We start from the raw sequence: 16,569 nt of genomic DNA, 5'->3' as shown, positions 1-16,569 counted from the left end.
TATGTATTTCCACCTCCCAGACATATTTCTGCCACTAGTCCTTTGGTAGTATCATAACACAATCTAATTGCTTTCCCCTCTTTTTTTTTTTTTTTTTTTTTCCCTTCAATCTTCTTGTTAGCTGTTTTATAGGAAATTGGATATAACATAACTGCTAGCAAAGCCTGTTTTTACTTGCCTTATTCACAGGAAATCATCCATGAGAAGAGTAGAAGGATGGACTTAAAACATAGAGTAAGAGTTGTTCAGAAGCATGACTTGGTAAGTTTCTTTCTGTACAGAAATTACCCTAAATTCTTAATTTGCTATAGTGTAAATAAATCCCAACTATATCTATTATCTATACACAAGAATATGCTATTGATTTCACGAAACTGCAGATAGTCTTTTGATATTCATGGAAAGCAAAGATACACTTCTTTTACATAGGATTATAATCCTCACATTTTAGATGATTATGATTAAATCTGAAATTAAATATGATAAATAATGATCTCCCAATAAAACAGGTTTCCCAGTTTCCAGAAAACTTTACCCAGATTTAGTGGAAAGATCATAATGTAGCGATTTCCTCTGTCAAGTATGGAACTATCAAAAAAACTCCTAAAACATTACACTGCTAAGTACAGCTTCAAAACAGATCCAAGAACCTTCACATGCCAAAGCTAGATATTTGGTATGCAGTGCCAATTCATATAATCTCAACACTGAACATGAACTTCAAGACTGTAAATACAGCTTCAGTTTGTAACAAGCCAGAGTCACGTTTCTTACTTTTAACACATCATACTTCAGATTTCTCAAATTTTACCCCTGGAAAATTAAGCAAGCGTCATCACCTTACTACAGTTACCTAACATCAGTTTATGTCCTGCTTTGTTTGCTGTTTTAACAATTTGGCCCATTCTTGGTGTCATTAGCAGTGTTGTTCAAAAATTTCAAGTACTTCATTCTCAGAAATGAACTACATAGATCTAAGCAATGGCAAGCAGCTGACAGCAAATGGAAATTGCTTCACTAGACTTTGCTCTGTACCATAATATTTATCTAGTTACTATGCTTTCTTTGTTGTCAACATATCCTCTGCATATGAATAAAAAACTAACATAACTCTAAGAAATAGTCCAAAGCACTTTGTGTTTCCCTGTTTGTTGTTAGCTACAGAATAAAAAAAAAAAATTACTGTCCATGATTTATTTTATGTTTATAGAGGTATTCAAGGAACACTTACATGTTGTGTTGAAGGACATGGTTTAGGGATAACTATTAGTGATAGGTGGACAGTTGGACTGGATGATCTTGCATATCTTTTCCAACCTTGGTGATTCTATGATTCTATTAGTGAATTATAACATCTTTATCTTTTTCTCTTTTTACTCTAGTGTTAGGTTTCTGCTTTAAAATACATATTCCTCATTTCTTCTCTTACATGAAAATTGCAAAGTTTCAATGTTGTTTTCAAAAGATCTAGCTAAATATGTACTCTCTTCTTTCAGAGAATGAACAGCTTTTGCTTAAGCCTCACCCAAAGCTATTATTCTGCATTAGTGTGTAGCATTGATAAAAGAGGATAATCTCCATCACAGCCGAAAGCATGACACATGCTACTTATTAGTGTTCCTCTTTAGCTTCAACAACGCAACCAAGAAATTCTTAACTACTGACTCAGAGATACAACATTCAGAGCCGCCAGTCTGTGTGTTCCAGAGGTGAATGTGCACCTGTTTTATGAGCAGAAATTTTTAACCGGGAGCTTAATGCTTATAGAGAGATTTCACTCATTTTGGTTAGTTTGTTGAACTAAACATATATAAACCCTGAGGTTAAATCTTGAAACAAAGCTCCACATGATTCAGTAGACAATACCATACCTGTTAAAACTGCGTAAGCAATTTCTTCAGTCTATAACTAGCTTTTTTATTTTAACATGTTTTATTAGTACTGAATGAAAGCCAGCAATTTCTTCTCTATTTGTTGCTCATTTCTGTTGCAACAGATTACACATCTATCCGTCTGAAATTTTGGTGCAGCTGTTAGAGACACAAATCTCCATTTTAACTCTAAATCTGCATAGCCAAAACCATCAGAAATTCAGTCAACCCATGTTCTGAAATAGCAATAGCAGCCATTGGTGGAACTCAGACACATTGCCCCTCATTTTACACCTCCTTAATGCACTAAACCTTTCCATACTCTGGCTTCTTCTCTCCTTTAGAATCTCTACAATTCATTTACATCTTTTCTAGGAAATAAGAATTTACCAACTAACAAAAGCTACTTTGCAAGTTTTTAATATCAGCACTCAGACAGCCACTCACACATATGGCACCTAATTAACCACTCACACAACCACTCAATTAACACAATTAACCATTTTGTCACTCAATCACAGCACTAACCATCAGCTTTTTTAAATGCCTCGTTCCTGATTTCATAATTAGTGATGCTTGTGATAGATTAATGCACATATTGTAAAGAGCTGGTAATATAACTATCACAAACCTTCCTTTGATTTTTGTGTCAATTGAAGCCACCATGGCAAATAAATACTCAGTATATGCATCATTGTTCAGTAGCGCAAACAGCAAGAGGCAAATATCAGCAGCACCTAATTTTCATTATTGCACACACCACTACTCACTCAGTTTGTTGCAGTTGCATCTAAGCCTTCAAATTTGCGAATTTGCCTTTCCCACCATACACTCATTACCATTTGTTATCAATTCAGCTTTATTTGGCAACCCTCAACACCAGCTAATCACTTACTCTACTCACTATCTGTTTCATACAATGTGTTAAACTAAATCAAAACTGCTACCTCTAAAATTATTGTACAGCCTTAACACTTAAATATTAGTAATACATTATAGAATAGATTGGAGACAGCACTTTAAAGTTTACTGTTTAAAATAAAAGATTATCTGTGTTCTCTAAGGAGATGGTCTTTGTTTTCCATTTGCTGCTCACTTAAAAAGTTTCTAGTCATCTAATAAGAACTTCTGCAACACATTCACATCATTTGACTTATTCTGTCTTTCATTTCTTTTATGCACAGTTGTAAATACATATATTCTTCATCAATAAACCAGACTTTTCTCCAGTTTTTCTCTTGGACACCATTCCGAAGAATGATTAATCTAAAAATAAAAAAAACATGAAATATCACAAATCATTTAGCACTAACATCTGTATAGTAAAAACTTTCTTATAAGGATTAACAGTGTTTCTATAGAATAAAAAAGAAATAGAACTGATATGTCAGTTGTACTTGAAAGCAATTCTGTAAATAACTGAAACTTCACATAGGGATGTGAAAAAGTGGGAATGCCCACTTTTAGGGCAAGCTAATGCATATATTAAGAGCAAGGAAAGAAAAGAGTACAATGGCAATGAAATCCCATATGAAAAAGTTACATATCATATTATATTCATGTCATTCAATCATTTAATAACTCTGATCAGACCTGATTTCTAGAGCAGAGTTCACTTTCTGCATCCACACCAAGGCTACACAAGCCAAATAATGTTATAAAAAATGTTAAATTTATTTTTCAGCTTTGGAGTAAGTCTCCAAAACAATAAGGTCAAAAGACTACAGTCAAGATGGTGAGCACTATAAACAGTTTATATTGCGCATGTGGCTAGTAGTAGGACAGTCTGGAGACAGTAACAAGTGCCTGTGTAAGAGAAGCTTTTAAATTCAGCCCCATCAGAGCAATAATCCCTATCTTCAGTCTACTACTTTTATTCCCCAAACTTACAGCTATGAAAGCAAGTACCAAAGTTTTGAACTTCCTTTGACCTAGTGAAATAAATCATCCTGCTGTTATGGCTCTATGAGGAGCCGCTTCTGCTGTATGACATGCAACCAAAACTAAATCCTCACAGCACACTAAGACTAAACGATTTCTAGATACTTCCAGCATTTGTCTGGAATTTATCACTCCAGAGAAATATTAGTCAAATTAGTCAAAGTTTTCACATTCATAAAATACTTCAAATCTTTCCTGCCATTGCTGAAATACATCTTTTGCAAGTACAATTAGATTTAGCCGTTGTTTGAATAAAGAGGAATTTTTTTTTTTTTTAAATAAAGAGGGAAAAAATTCCTTCTTCAGAAAATATTACAAATTGATTGATGAAGTTTCCCATCAGCACTTAATAAATAATAGGACTTTTTTTTTAATCCTCAGAAGATTAAGCATTTTCTTTCAATAAATGAAATCATATCAAGTCTCTAGAACACAAACTTTCCCAGCTTTAGGCTTGACATTCTGTTTTATTGCCACAGAGGATGATGTTCTCTGAATTATTACTTCTTCATCTTCAAATGTAATTAAAAAGCAGTCAAAGTTCCTTAAAGTAAAGATGACATTTCCTAAAGGCTTTATTTACTCTGCTCTATTCCTCCACCCTCTCATCAGTCCCTCACTGCAGTTGGACTCAGTCTGTGCAGGATCTTAGCTTGCATAGCATCCAAACTTGCTTTAATCTTTCCCATCTCTTCCACAAACAGCTATCTTTTGTAATACAAAATATTCCTGATTGGCTATTTAATTAAACAGATATCACTTGCCTGTTATTCACATCCCAATAATTGGAACCCTGTCTTTCCCCATCACCTTCCCCCTTTCAGAGCCTCAAATACATTGATTGTAAACCTGTCAAGCTGCCGTTCATCTTCCCTGTTTACTGTGGGTCTTTGGTTAGCATTTGAATTCAACTTTTTTCCTATTCCAACTTATCTCACCATGTGCAGTGCTGAATGTTCAGTTCTTACATTGAACCTGCATCCCCACTACTTATGGCTGTCATTATTAAAGTGTCAATGAATATTAAATAATAGGGTGCATCTCCTCTACTTTTCATCATATTTCTGATAGAGTTCACACAATGGTGAAAGGTTTGTTTTCTCAGTTACTTAGCTGCCCAATAGATCAATTATACGCTCTCTAAATAGCCAAGCTTTATTTAATTCATGCTGCAGTCCATTTCACACCTTGTTGAACTCTTTTCTGCCTATCATTAAAAAAGAGGAGTTTTCTCATTACTTTGACTCAGACTGCTGAAATATTTTGCTTAACATGTCACCTAGTATTAATTTGTTGTAAAATCTTATGACCAATAATGTGTCAGACATTACAAGAACGACAATTTATGTTTCCCTTTCAAATAAATATCAGTTCAACTTGATTGTAGGTTTCTGAATTAGCTATCCTGTAGTGAAGTTTAACCAGAAATAACTAAAATGCAAATAATGAGTATTTTACCTGCTCCTAATTTCATTTTTCCTTCATATGTTCCCAGGAGTTTTTAAGATTTAGAGACTTCAGGACAGTAAAGGTGGAAGGACAGAGAAGTACAGGCATCTTTTTGTATTAGATGCACTAGCAATTATAGATTTTTAAAAATAAGCAGTAGCATAATACTATACTTTGCAAAATTGTAGCCATTAATTTGCTCGAGAGTCTAGATATATTGGACAATAACTCAAAAGATCTGGGTTCACATATCAGCTTAATCATGCTTTTACTGCAAAGACAAAGGTAATTTATCTTTAGCATTCCTCACTGTTTTCCTTGCTGCACTTCATGCTTATTACTTCATATTAGTTTTGGAAGATAAAGACAATCACCAACAAGAAACTTGTGGTGTTGAAAGAAAGCTTTTAATACATAACATAGTTTTTATAGACTCTACCACAGATACAGCGAAGGAATATCTATTTCCTAAAATGCTGGCCTTTTGTCCTATTACTAAACCAAGAATAAACACAGTTATGATTTTAAACTGTATTCATGCTCTTTGGAAACTGAGCATGAAAAACTCAAAGGATAGAAGAACTGCAATATCTAAGAAGGCTGATTCCAGACTCTTGGCCTCACATATTTGGCTGCAACTTCATTATATCATTTTATATTCCTTTGGCACAGGCTATGCCCTTTAGCACAGGATTAGGATGTGGAAGCCCAGAGCACAGTCATTGGAAACACAGCAAATTGAGTATAGCCAACTTGAAGCCTATGGGCTGCACGCAACCTGGCATAGCTCAGTGTGGCCCACCGCCATCATGGCAACCAGTCTGCTCTGCCAAGCAGCCCAGCCCAGCCTCAGACACATACTCATTGCTCAGCAACAACCGAACACTGATGCTCTATTACCACTATTTCAGTGATTGAAATCAAGTGCTGAAATCAAAGCAGGAGGAGGGTGCGTGGAGTCCTGAGTCAAGTTATGTCAAATAATTGTATGCATTTGGATACACTGGTTAACGCAGTCTTGTGAACAGCAAAAAAATATGCAGCTGTGCTGTTTAGATTAAGGAATTTGAGAAATGCTTCAAAATTACTAAAAAAAATAAATTTCTATTTGTGACTCCATTTCAGCGGAAATAAATACATTAGCTGCAAATTTTCGAATGGATTGTATGGAGCTGCAATTAGATATTCAACTAAAAATTTTATCATGTCTCTCTACCTGTTGGTAGAGAGGCTGTTATAAGATCTCTCTTAACAGAGAAAGATACTTCTCACTTCACAGTTGGCCTTGTTCAGGTCATCACTTTTTGGCAGTACTCACAGTTGTGAACAACTAAGAATGGCAACAACTGAGCTAGCCTGTTGCGTTAGTTTCACGAAAACAGGGTCAAGTATCTCACTAGTTCTATGGTTTTGTTTCTTTCTTTTATATATATATATATTCTTATATATTCTATATATATATTTCTTTTATATATATAAAAACTGTTATTTATATATATTTATATATATATATAAACTGTATATATATATATTAACTGTTATTTTATATATATATATATAAAATAACAGTTAACATATAAGTAACAAAACTTATATTAACTATATTATATATTTTACATGGGCTGCTCTGAAAGTAGTGCCTCCTATTTCATTATCTTGCCCGACAATGTCAGAGGCAGCAGGTGGTACAGTAAACCTTCCCACTTATATTCTATTACTTTTTTTTTTTCCCCCATGCGACAAATGACAGCCAAGTGGCAGTCTGACAAAAATGGCATCTGATATGGAAGATCATGAAACAAAGGTGTGGAATTTAATCCCTTCACGCAGAAAAATTTTCACCTACTGACATTCATTGACGCTTGATGAACAATTACAGAGAACAGACAGTGGATGTGAGCCCAGGGAGGCAATGGGTGGTGTGTTTCAGCAGCGGTAACTGTGACAGTGCCTCATCACCTCTGGTGCAGATTTTGACAAGTATAGCATGCAAGATCTTGTTTCTGACTGGCAAAAAATACATAGGTAATGGTGGTGACTCCGTTGAAAAATAGTGTTTTGTAGCTGAAAAATTGCTCTATCAAATAGCGTTATTCTACTCATTATATTTGTTGCAGTTTCCATGGAAATAAAGAGGAGGCATTACTTTCACCACAGCCTACATATTTGCTGCCTAAAATAATTCCTCTTTATCCACACAGCACACTTCTCCCAGCAAGCTCTTTAGACATTGTTTCAACATTATAACATGTGGTTATCAACAAAGTAACTTCTTGAGGCAGTACTCTGAAACAGGTGTTTTAAAAATCACATTGGGTTTGGTTTTTCAGTTACCAATCTTTTTTTTTTGCACATATTTAGCAACTGCAAATAAAGATGTTGTAGACATTTAAATATATCAAGTACATAGTGATTTGGCAACAGATTTATCATCTTCACCCTACTAGTGAAAGTGCTTACCACTGTAAGTCTAGGCTACAGGTCATAAACAAAGCTTTTTGGTCTGATGAGAAACCAGCACATCCCAAATTGATCTGAATTTATGACACCTGTTCACTTTATAGCAATTTTCAATACTATGAGATATCATCACCAGCAGGACTCACAGAGGAACAGAAATTTGTCAGATAGTGGGACCTTACTCACACCCCTTTTCCCCTCCATAACAAACAATTGTGGCTCAGCATTAAGACAAGTTGACAGATGACATCAGCCTGGGCAGCACCGTTTTGAGCACTGCACTACTTCCCTGATTAAGCGACGTTCACATACAAGCTTCTGCCAGTCTGGCATCTAGAAAGTGAATGCACTCCGCATTATACATACATTTATCAGTGTTCTTTCCATTCACCAGCTAACATTAAATGTAATAGTCTGAGAAATATATCCCTCAGTAAGAAGTACTAGTTGGACATAATAATAGCCCAACCATTAAGCAACATACTCAGTATTCTTCAGGCAGTGATTTCTGTAGATAACACCTACTACATAAATTCCAAATTTTAATTTTTACAGGGCTTTTGCTGTGGGAAATTTAATAGAAAATCTGCACAAATTTAGTGGTCTTACTGTAATATTATCACAACTAATTTATACAGATGATTTGTCTAATGATGCAACTCTGATAGACACTGATTAACACAAAGACAAGAATGGTACTGATTGTCCTTCAATTGCACCATTTCAGATCAAGCAAACAGAGACTACATTAGTCATAAAATAAACAAATTGCTAAGCATATCTTCTAAAACAGTTCAGTATTAACAGAAATGTAATATTACAGTTCACTATAAAGTAAATTCCAATGCACTGATTCTCTCAGGAAGATCTGGTGTTCAAGCTTACAGGCATAGCTTCTGAATGCATAAAATAAAGCATACAGCAAAATGTATCTGAAAAACAGCAAAAATTTACCTCAGAGATATGTGAATTGCTCTGCATGAATGCTCTCACCCAGATTCTGTTTTGTTCTTAGAATCAAGCAAAACAAAAAGCCTGGTAGAAAACAATCCTGTAACTCATATTTCAAGGTATTTATGGAAACCCTAAAGGACAATACTTAAGACTATATTATCCATAAAAATAAAATAATTAGAAAAGTCTTTTAAACTGGTAAGTTCACATACATTTAAACTCTGCTTCTTCAGTAAAAAGCACTGGTTCTCTTGTTTTTGTTAAATGAAATGTACTCAAATAGAATAGAGTTGACCTTATCTTTCTTCCCAAATCATCTCCCAAATCCATTCTGTGTGTTGTCCTTAAAACCTAGTTTCACAGTCAACAGGGAAATATCTGACTAATAAGTCTCTCACCTGATTGAGGAAATAAAAAGCCCTGGAGCAACATATAGTGTGATTGTTATGATTGTACCAGAAGTAAAGCACAGTTCAGGACAATCCTATAACACTTTCACCTGTTCCTTTAAAAAACAAAAAAGGAAGGGAAACTAGTACCTGTTGGTGTTGTTATTACATATCACGGCAATGTAATTAGTGTTTCTGTCTACCACTAATGTACTAGGGTACTAGAGGAAATTCCTTTTTCCTGATGTAAAAACTGAGTAAAGTCCCAAGAAAAATCAACTAAAAAAATTCTGGTTCTCCATTGTTGCAAAAGGAAGCTTTCTAACATTTTGGTTTCCACTACCACACTGCAGGACAACGGGACACCATACAAGAGCAGATCAAACTTGTTATGAGGAGACTTCAAATGGCTCTACAATCACTGGTAAAATAAAATACAAAAAGTCTTACCCTAACTCTGTAAAGAAATACTCTGTGGTAGAATTCTGAAGGCCTCTGGATGGAATATTAATCATAAAAAACTGCAATCCCTCTGGATATCAGTGCAACTATCATGACACAGATTGACAGCCAAACCATTTTTATCTGTCTTCCAGATGGATCGTAAAGGGAAGCAGTGCCAGCAGAAGAGATCTCCCTTAACTGCAAAGCAGTACTATGGGAAGGATAGTTGGGAAACTGATGTTTTTCATTCATATTCTAAGTTGAAGTTTTAGAATTTTATCTCTAGTGCTTGTTACACAATACTATATCACATCTTATGGAAAGAAAATTTTAACTATCCTAAAGAACTCCAAATGTAAAAAAAGCTGTCAAACTTATATGCATTGTGAGAAAGCATTTATATCTCTTTGCAAAAGACTTTCTCACAAAACAGCTTCCCAAAAAATAGACACGTCCAGGGAATCACCTGCTGTATTTCTCAAACACTACAAAAGAATTGAAGAGAGTTAGGAGAGAATACCATTAATTAATAGTTTAATCTCATAAAGTGCATAATTGTAACACTCTACCTCAGCATGTAATCTTTTCCCATACATTTCACTTCCTGGTATAAAGGGAGTGAAGTGTGTTGCATATGTAACATACTTCTCAAAACTACTAACTGTACTCTCTTCACAGGGAAAGGGTTTAGGGTACATCAGGTGATCAGCACTGTGCTTCTCATTCTTCAGGCACAGAACCCTTCTAATAAGTCTTTAAAATATAAATGAAGGAAAATTTTATGCTACACAGGCTATATAATTTTGGTAGCAGATTTACTGTATACATATCTCTTTGCAACTCAAATATTTATTTACTTGAACAGAAATCCTAATTTTCTGTTGTTTTTTTTTTTTTCCTAGCTGTTAGGAATAAACGCAGCTCAGCTCAAATTAGAGGATGCAGTCTTAAATCCATTCAATAGCTGACTTCATTGTATTACTCCCCATCATGCCGTTACACTTAGTAATAGCACTACTTTTGTAGCAGAACTCTTGTCCAAATAAACCTTCACCTTGCCTCAGTTGCTAATAACGCTGCAAAAGAATTGCATAGAATCGTTGGAATTGGAAAATACATTTTAAAATCATTTAGTCAAACTCTGCTTCAGTGAACAGGGACAACTACAGCTAGATCAGGTTTCCCAGAGCCCCATCCAGCCTGACACTGAACGTCTCCAAGGATGGGGCATCTACCACCTCTCTGGACAACCTGTTCCAGTGTCTTACCACCCTTATGGTAAAAAACTTCTTTATATCCAGCCTAAATCTTCTCTCTTTCCATTTGAAACCATTTCCCCTTGTCCTATCACAACAGACCCTGCTATAGAATCTGTCCTCTTCCTTCTTACAGCCCCCCTTTAGATACTGAAAGGCCACTATAAGGTCTCCCCCTTATAGAGCCTTCTCTTCTCCAGGCTGAACAGCCCCAGCTCTTACAGCCTGTAAGTCTTACAGCCTGTAAGTTTATTTGGCTTAGTCTGATCCTGAATAGAGAAAAAGAGATTTTCTTTTTTATGAGGGGAGGGAGTGGCTAAAACGTTGTACAGTCTTTGCCTTCAATTGTCCTAATATGAGCTCCATAAAAGCCAGGTACTGGGAGTCTCAAGTGATGTTAATTTTGGTAAGCATTTCCTATCAAGCATTGACTATACCATCATTATTTCCTTTCAACTGGAATTCTAAGTAAATTCTTTAAGTTGTCATCTTCATATTTTCCAACTTTCTAAGAAATGTCACTTCTTAGTTTACAGGACCTATTTGCCTTTACTGAGTGCATAAAAGAGCACATTTTTAAACCCGCCTTTAGAAATCCTTTTTTTTTTTTTTTTCCACATGCACCATGATAACAGACTCACACTTGTCATGGTTCCTTCTAAGCTTAGAACTAATTTGAGAAAAACTGCTATAATGCAGAAGTTGTATATCAAATTATACCTCTCAAAAATCTAAAGGTCACACAGTAACACTTTAATGAACTTCTAAGCCTAAAGCAAACAGGAAGCAATAAACAGTGGATATCAAATATTCACTGTTTAATAACTATTCTCAGATGACCATGGTCTCCTTCCAATGTGATCACTGTACCACCATGAGTTCATTACACATTTGGCACAGGACAGCACACTGGCACAGCTGACACTGCCTTTGTTTCAATTCCTTTGCTGATACCCTCTTATTTCTAGTTAATTTTACACTGGCATTTCTATTGTAAAATTTTGAGATTGTGCAAACAGACGAGTCTTTGCCCTGTTGTATAATTAAAATGCTCTGGGCTAAGAACGCTGTCCTTCCTGACACACTTACGCCTTCTGACTCCACTTCCTGTTCTAAGCTGCTACTCTTTTATTTTACATCCTCTCTTTATAAACAGAGGTCTCTAGTAGTTCTGTATTTGCAGAAGCCTTAACTAAAATGAATGTTGCAAGCATGAATTTTTTCTGCTGATAGGAAGTTCTTGGACTTCTTAAACTTTCTGTGGGTTGAATCCATCTCTGCTGAGCCTGTCTCTGTACAGCAGTCAGAACTCATCCACATCAGCACTTGACAGTGCAGATCAGCATCTCTCATCTCCGAGCTGCTTCATCTCTATACTACATTCTGTTTTGGCTCCATCTGAAATTTCTTAAGGCACTTTCTCTGTCAGCAAGATATTCAAAATGACAAAATTCAGTTTTGTACTCAAGCATGCTCTGAGCAGCAAGGGCTGTGGGATCTGACTGACTCAGAAATTCAGTACTCTTGAAGAGAACTTGTGAGAAAACAAGCGTATTTCTTTTTTCTCATTTGTAGGTTACGTTAGCTATTTCTCATAATAAAAGACCACTTGATCAAACATCAGTGGTAGAATACAGCACAAGAAGTGGAAGAGGATGCAACACGCCAACATCTACCAATGATATGTTCTTCATTTCTTTTCATCTCAGTTCTGTGAGAAACAACTCATTAGCTCTTAAAACTTGCTTGGCTCAAAACATTTCCCAGAAGCTTGCTGTTGGGCACCTACATGTCCTTTAGGTGAAAGCATCTATTTAAGCACACCTGTGAGAACATAGCCTGATAGAGGTTCTTTTAAGTTTAGTCTAGTCAGCTGTGGCAGGTTACTACTTAACCTTCCTGACTGTATAGTATTGATTAAAATGGTTAAAGGATTACTGCTTCATTGCTCTAGACATTTTAGATTGACATGCCTAAGCTCACACCGTGTAGTAGCAAAGTTGAGGACACTGCAATATTGAATACTGCCCAGATTTACCCCATCCCCCTGCTTACTTCGCAATGCACCTCCTCACAATTGACTGTGCCTTGTTTGGTTAATTACTCATGGTTTTGCCATTGCTAGAGAAATTGAAACATTATAGGGATTTCTCCAAGGCAGAAAACTGTTTTTAAAATACCTCTTCTACTCAAGCAGCAATTATGTTATTCCCTACTACCTCTATGAGCACATTGACCCAGCCAGTCATGTTCTGGCAGAAACAGAGAAAAAATACATAGCAACAGTAACTACTCCATAGAAACAACAGCTGTAGAACTAAAGGAAAAATCACAGAAAAATTTTGAATGCTTACACTCGGCCATTTCACTGCTTTGGCTTCTATCATTTCAGCAAAAAAAAGATTCTAGGGGGAAAAAAAAGTTTTTGACTGAAACAACAAGCATGTTAAATTGTATTAAAAGTATTTAAAATAAAAGAAAGAAAAGGTTAAAATTGTAAAGCCAGATGATAGTCAATTGGGAAATCAGCCAAGGACAGATAGCCTAAAAGAAACAAAGAGGTGCAGTGCTTATCACTAGTTTCTGAATTGAGACTGCAAAATAGCAGCCAACCTTCAGGGCTAATAAGCCAGAAATGAACTTTAATGATTTTTTTTTTTTTTTTTAATTAATGCCAGTATATGAGGGAGTACATTTATATACTGTTAACTCAGATCTCTACTTTTCTGTCAAGTTAATACCAGCACGAGTCGCTGGCACAAAGCCAAGCTTTGCAATAGAACCCTACAGTTGTTGCAAAAGACTCTTCTTGCTTCTAGTCTCCTATGCTGCTTTTTTCCCCTCCTTTCTACCTCTGTTTTTGTTTCTGTTAGATATCTTACTCCCTGTTCCCATATCCTACACCACTAAGTTTCCAATCCCTTCCCTTCTTCCCTTCCTCCCTCTTGCCTATAACCATACTCTGGATCTTCCTAAGGTTGCCCTCTTCCTCCTCCATATGCCAGTAATGGCTTTACTCCCTAGTCCTTTATTTTTCTATTTCTTAATATTCTCAGCTGCCCTCCTCTCAGCTGATACCTCTGTCCTCCTGCACATAGGCAAACTGTAAGAATTTGTTGTCACCATTGTCCTGAAGTCTGTTGTCACAGAGGCCTCAAGGAGTGAGAAGAAATCATTGTGGATAAAGTGGCTTCAGCTGGAAAGAAATGCAGCTAATTGCTAAATTGCATGCTCAAGCAAAGCAGCTTAGAGATTTTCTGTGAAGCTTAAGACTGACAGTGTCTCCAGCATTTCAGCAAATATACGATTTCCACTCAGGCATTCCTTGTCTTCTGTGATCAACAGTACTCAATACGTGTATTTTCTTATGGTCTGGTGCTTCTTCAGGAATTTCTGTCTTCTTTTAAGAAAACGCAACTTTTCTGATGTTAGCAGTGGATTTCAGTGCATAGTGCTCAAGAGGCTGTACAGCTTAAACCAGCATCTCTTTACTTCTACTTACTGTCCATTCCAGATGGAACCATTTGCAGGAGCATTGCACTAATTTGGGCTTTGCATTTTTTATTGCTGCTTTTAGTTTTCATTAGAGATAGTGTTACAGCTGGAGAGATTATCATGGCAAAAGAAACAAACAGGGAAGGAATACTCACCTGTACCCAAAAATCTAGATCTGCAGGAAAGACTCTACAGAGGAGGGATCTGCAGAAAGAGACCCTTCCCAGTGGCAGTCAGCCCTTAAATGTGGTCTAGGAGAGGTGCAGCCAGGCTCCACCCCTTCTGGTCACACAGCTGAATTGTCTTCATCTGTGCTCCCATGGCTGCCTCAGTCCTTGCCTCAGGTGATCAATCAGTGGTTCAGGCTGTGACTCAACAGTTCCCATAAAGATAGTGAAAGAGTAAATTTATCTTGCAGGGTTTCTTATAGTCAAATTGTTCATTCGTTTTGCCCCTTCAAAGATAAGCTAAAACTCAGCTATACTACGCTGATTTGAAAATCATACGGTATATTTTTTTCTGATGCAAATGTATGTCCCTTGGCTGGGTTTCTGTTTATATATTCCCAGGAAACACAAGATGCATGTTTGTGTACGGCCTTACTGTATGTATTACCTGTTTTCATGCATGTTATGATCAGGAAAATTACTTTTTAAAAAACGCTACCATACACTTTTTCAAGCACTCATGGTTACATCAAGAGTTTCGCCACCTGTTTTTCTTTTTTAAATATAGTATGAGGGCATAAAGTCATTAAGAATCCTCTACCTCTCTTCATTTAAGCTGTTCATTTCCTTTCACACTGCCAAATCATCAGTAAAGATCAGAATCAGTAAAGAAAGGGGAATGGCAGGAATGTGTAATTCTGACATTTTGCTTTAAAATCAAATTTCATACTAACCACGCCGTATGGAAAACAACATTACCTGGAGGTTTAGAAGAACAATAATTCAAGGAATCCTCTCAGGCTACTATCTAGGAAAACAGAGGGGTTATTTCTGCTTCAATATTTTTCTCCGGGAAGTTTTGCTCTTGTATTTGAAGGAATGCATGATATTCTCAATTTCTTTTTAATTTTGTAGGGTGGTGGTTTTAAAACTAAGTTAATGAATTCTGTTACACTAAGGAATAAATCCGTGTTTATAACACAGTTCTGCCCTAATTAGCTACACAAAAATTTACACATAATTCAAAGAAATAACAGCAGAGGCCTGAACCATGTGTTTAACTCACCTCAGTAAAGGTCCTATGAGCAGAGGTGCATGTGGAACACAAAACACAAGATTTATTTTTTTTTCCCATTTTCCATTGTTATTGTTCAGCTAAAAGAGCAAGTTCCAGAAGTCATAAGGTGTACCATTACAGACAAATCTTTGTGCAGACAAGTTCTCCTGAACAAATTAATAATGAAATTTATTAATAGCCAGACAAGGTGTTACAGAAGCCTTGTCCAACCTACAGCCTGGCCCAACCTGTAGCAACACCCTATGGCCTTTCAGAGAGTTGCTCCAAAAGTAATGCCCCTATTTTTATGATATTTGTCCACAACATCAGCTTCAGATGTTGGTGGTATGGCAGTAGGGGCTGAACTTTCCCACCAATATTCCATTCCATTTTGTTGCCATGTGATAAATAGCAGCAGAGGAGCAGTCTGATAGAATGGCATCTAATATGAAAGTGCTTACGAAGCAAAGGTCACTGAATTCCTCCATGATGAAATAATGATACCCACTATATTCATTAATTCATTAGCATTTCTTGAATGTTTATGGCAACCGAACAGTGGAGGTGAGCACAGTGAGGCAGTGGGTGGTGCATTTCAGCAGTGGCAACAGTGACAGCAAGTCACCTCAGTTGGCACAGATTTTTAAGAGCACGCATGCAAGTTCGTTCATTGCTGGCAAAAATGGACATTTCGTGGTGCTGACTATGTTGAAAAATAGTGCTTTGTACCTGAGAATTTGCTCTATCAAATAGAGTTGTTATGCTCTGTGTATATGTTGTAGTTTCCATGGAAATAAATAGGAGGCATTACATGAAAAGATAGATCTGTGTGCTACAGTGATATACAGAATCATATCCTTTGGAAAACACCTCTAAGGTTATCAAGTCCAATCGCTAAGCAAGCACTGCCAGGTCTACTATTAAATCATGCCTCGAAGCAACCCACATATGCGTCTTTTAAATACCTCCAGGGAGCAACAGTGTGCACATGGCAGCACCAGCTCCTTTTTGGGTATGAAGACCTTGTCTATGGACCTCCAAGCCTCACAGAGTCACTCAGCAGGATGCAGGAACAAGTCAGAGTGA

General features: G+C 36.4%; 1 long non-coding RNA gene across 2 annotated transcripts; it reads right to left on the bottom strand.

The window, feature by feature from the left end:
- Positions 1-2,934: 2,934 nt before the first annotated feature.
- Positions 2,935-16,569, bottom strand: LOC149918461 (uncharacterized). 2 transcript variants are annotated; one of them, XR_016465479.1, is made up of 3 exons: positions 16,449-16,569; positions 15,493-15,650; positions 2,935-3,137 (listed from the first exon to the last, which is right to left on the bottom strand). It is a non-coding gene; the product is annotated as an uncharacterized LOC149918461 (long non-coding RNA). The 2 variants fall into 2 exon arrangements; XR_016465480.1 differs by having other exon boundaries at positions 15,493-15,581.

This window comes from Phasianus colchicus, chromosome 3 (assembly GCF_987193195.1).
Source record: "Phasianus colchicus chromosome 3, bPhaCol1.hap1.1, whole genome shotgun sequence".
Lineage (NCBI taxonomy): Eukaryota > Metazoa > Chordata > Aves > Galliformes > Phasianidae > Phasianus > Phasianus colchicus.
This window is presented reverse-complemented; position numbering and strand designations above follow the sequence as displayed.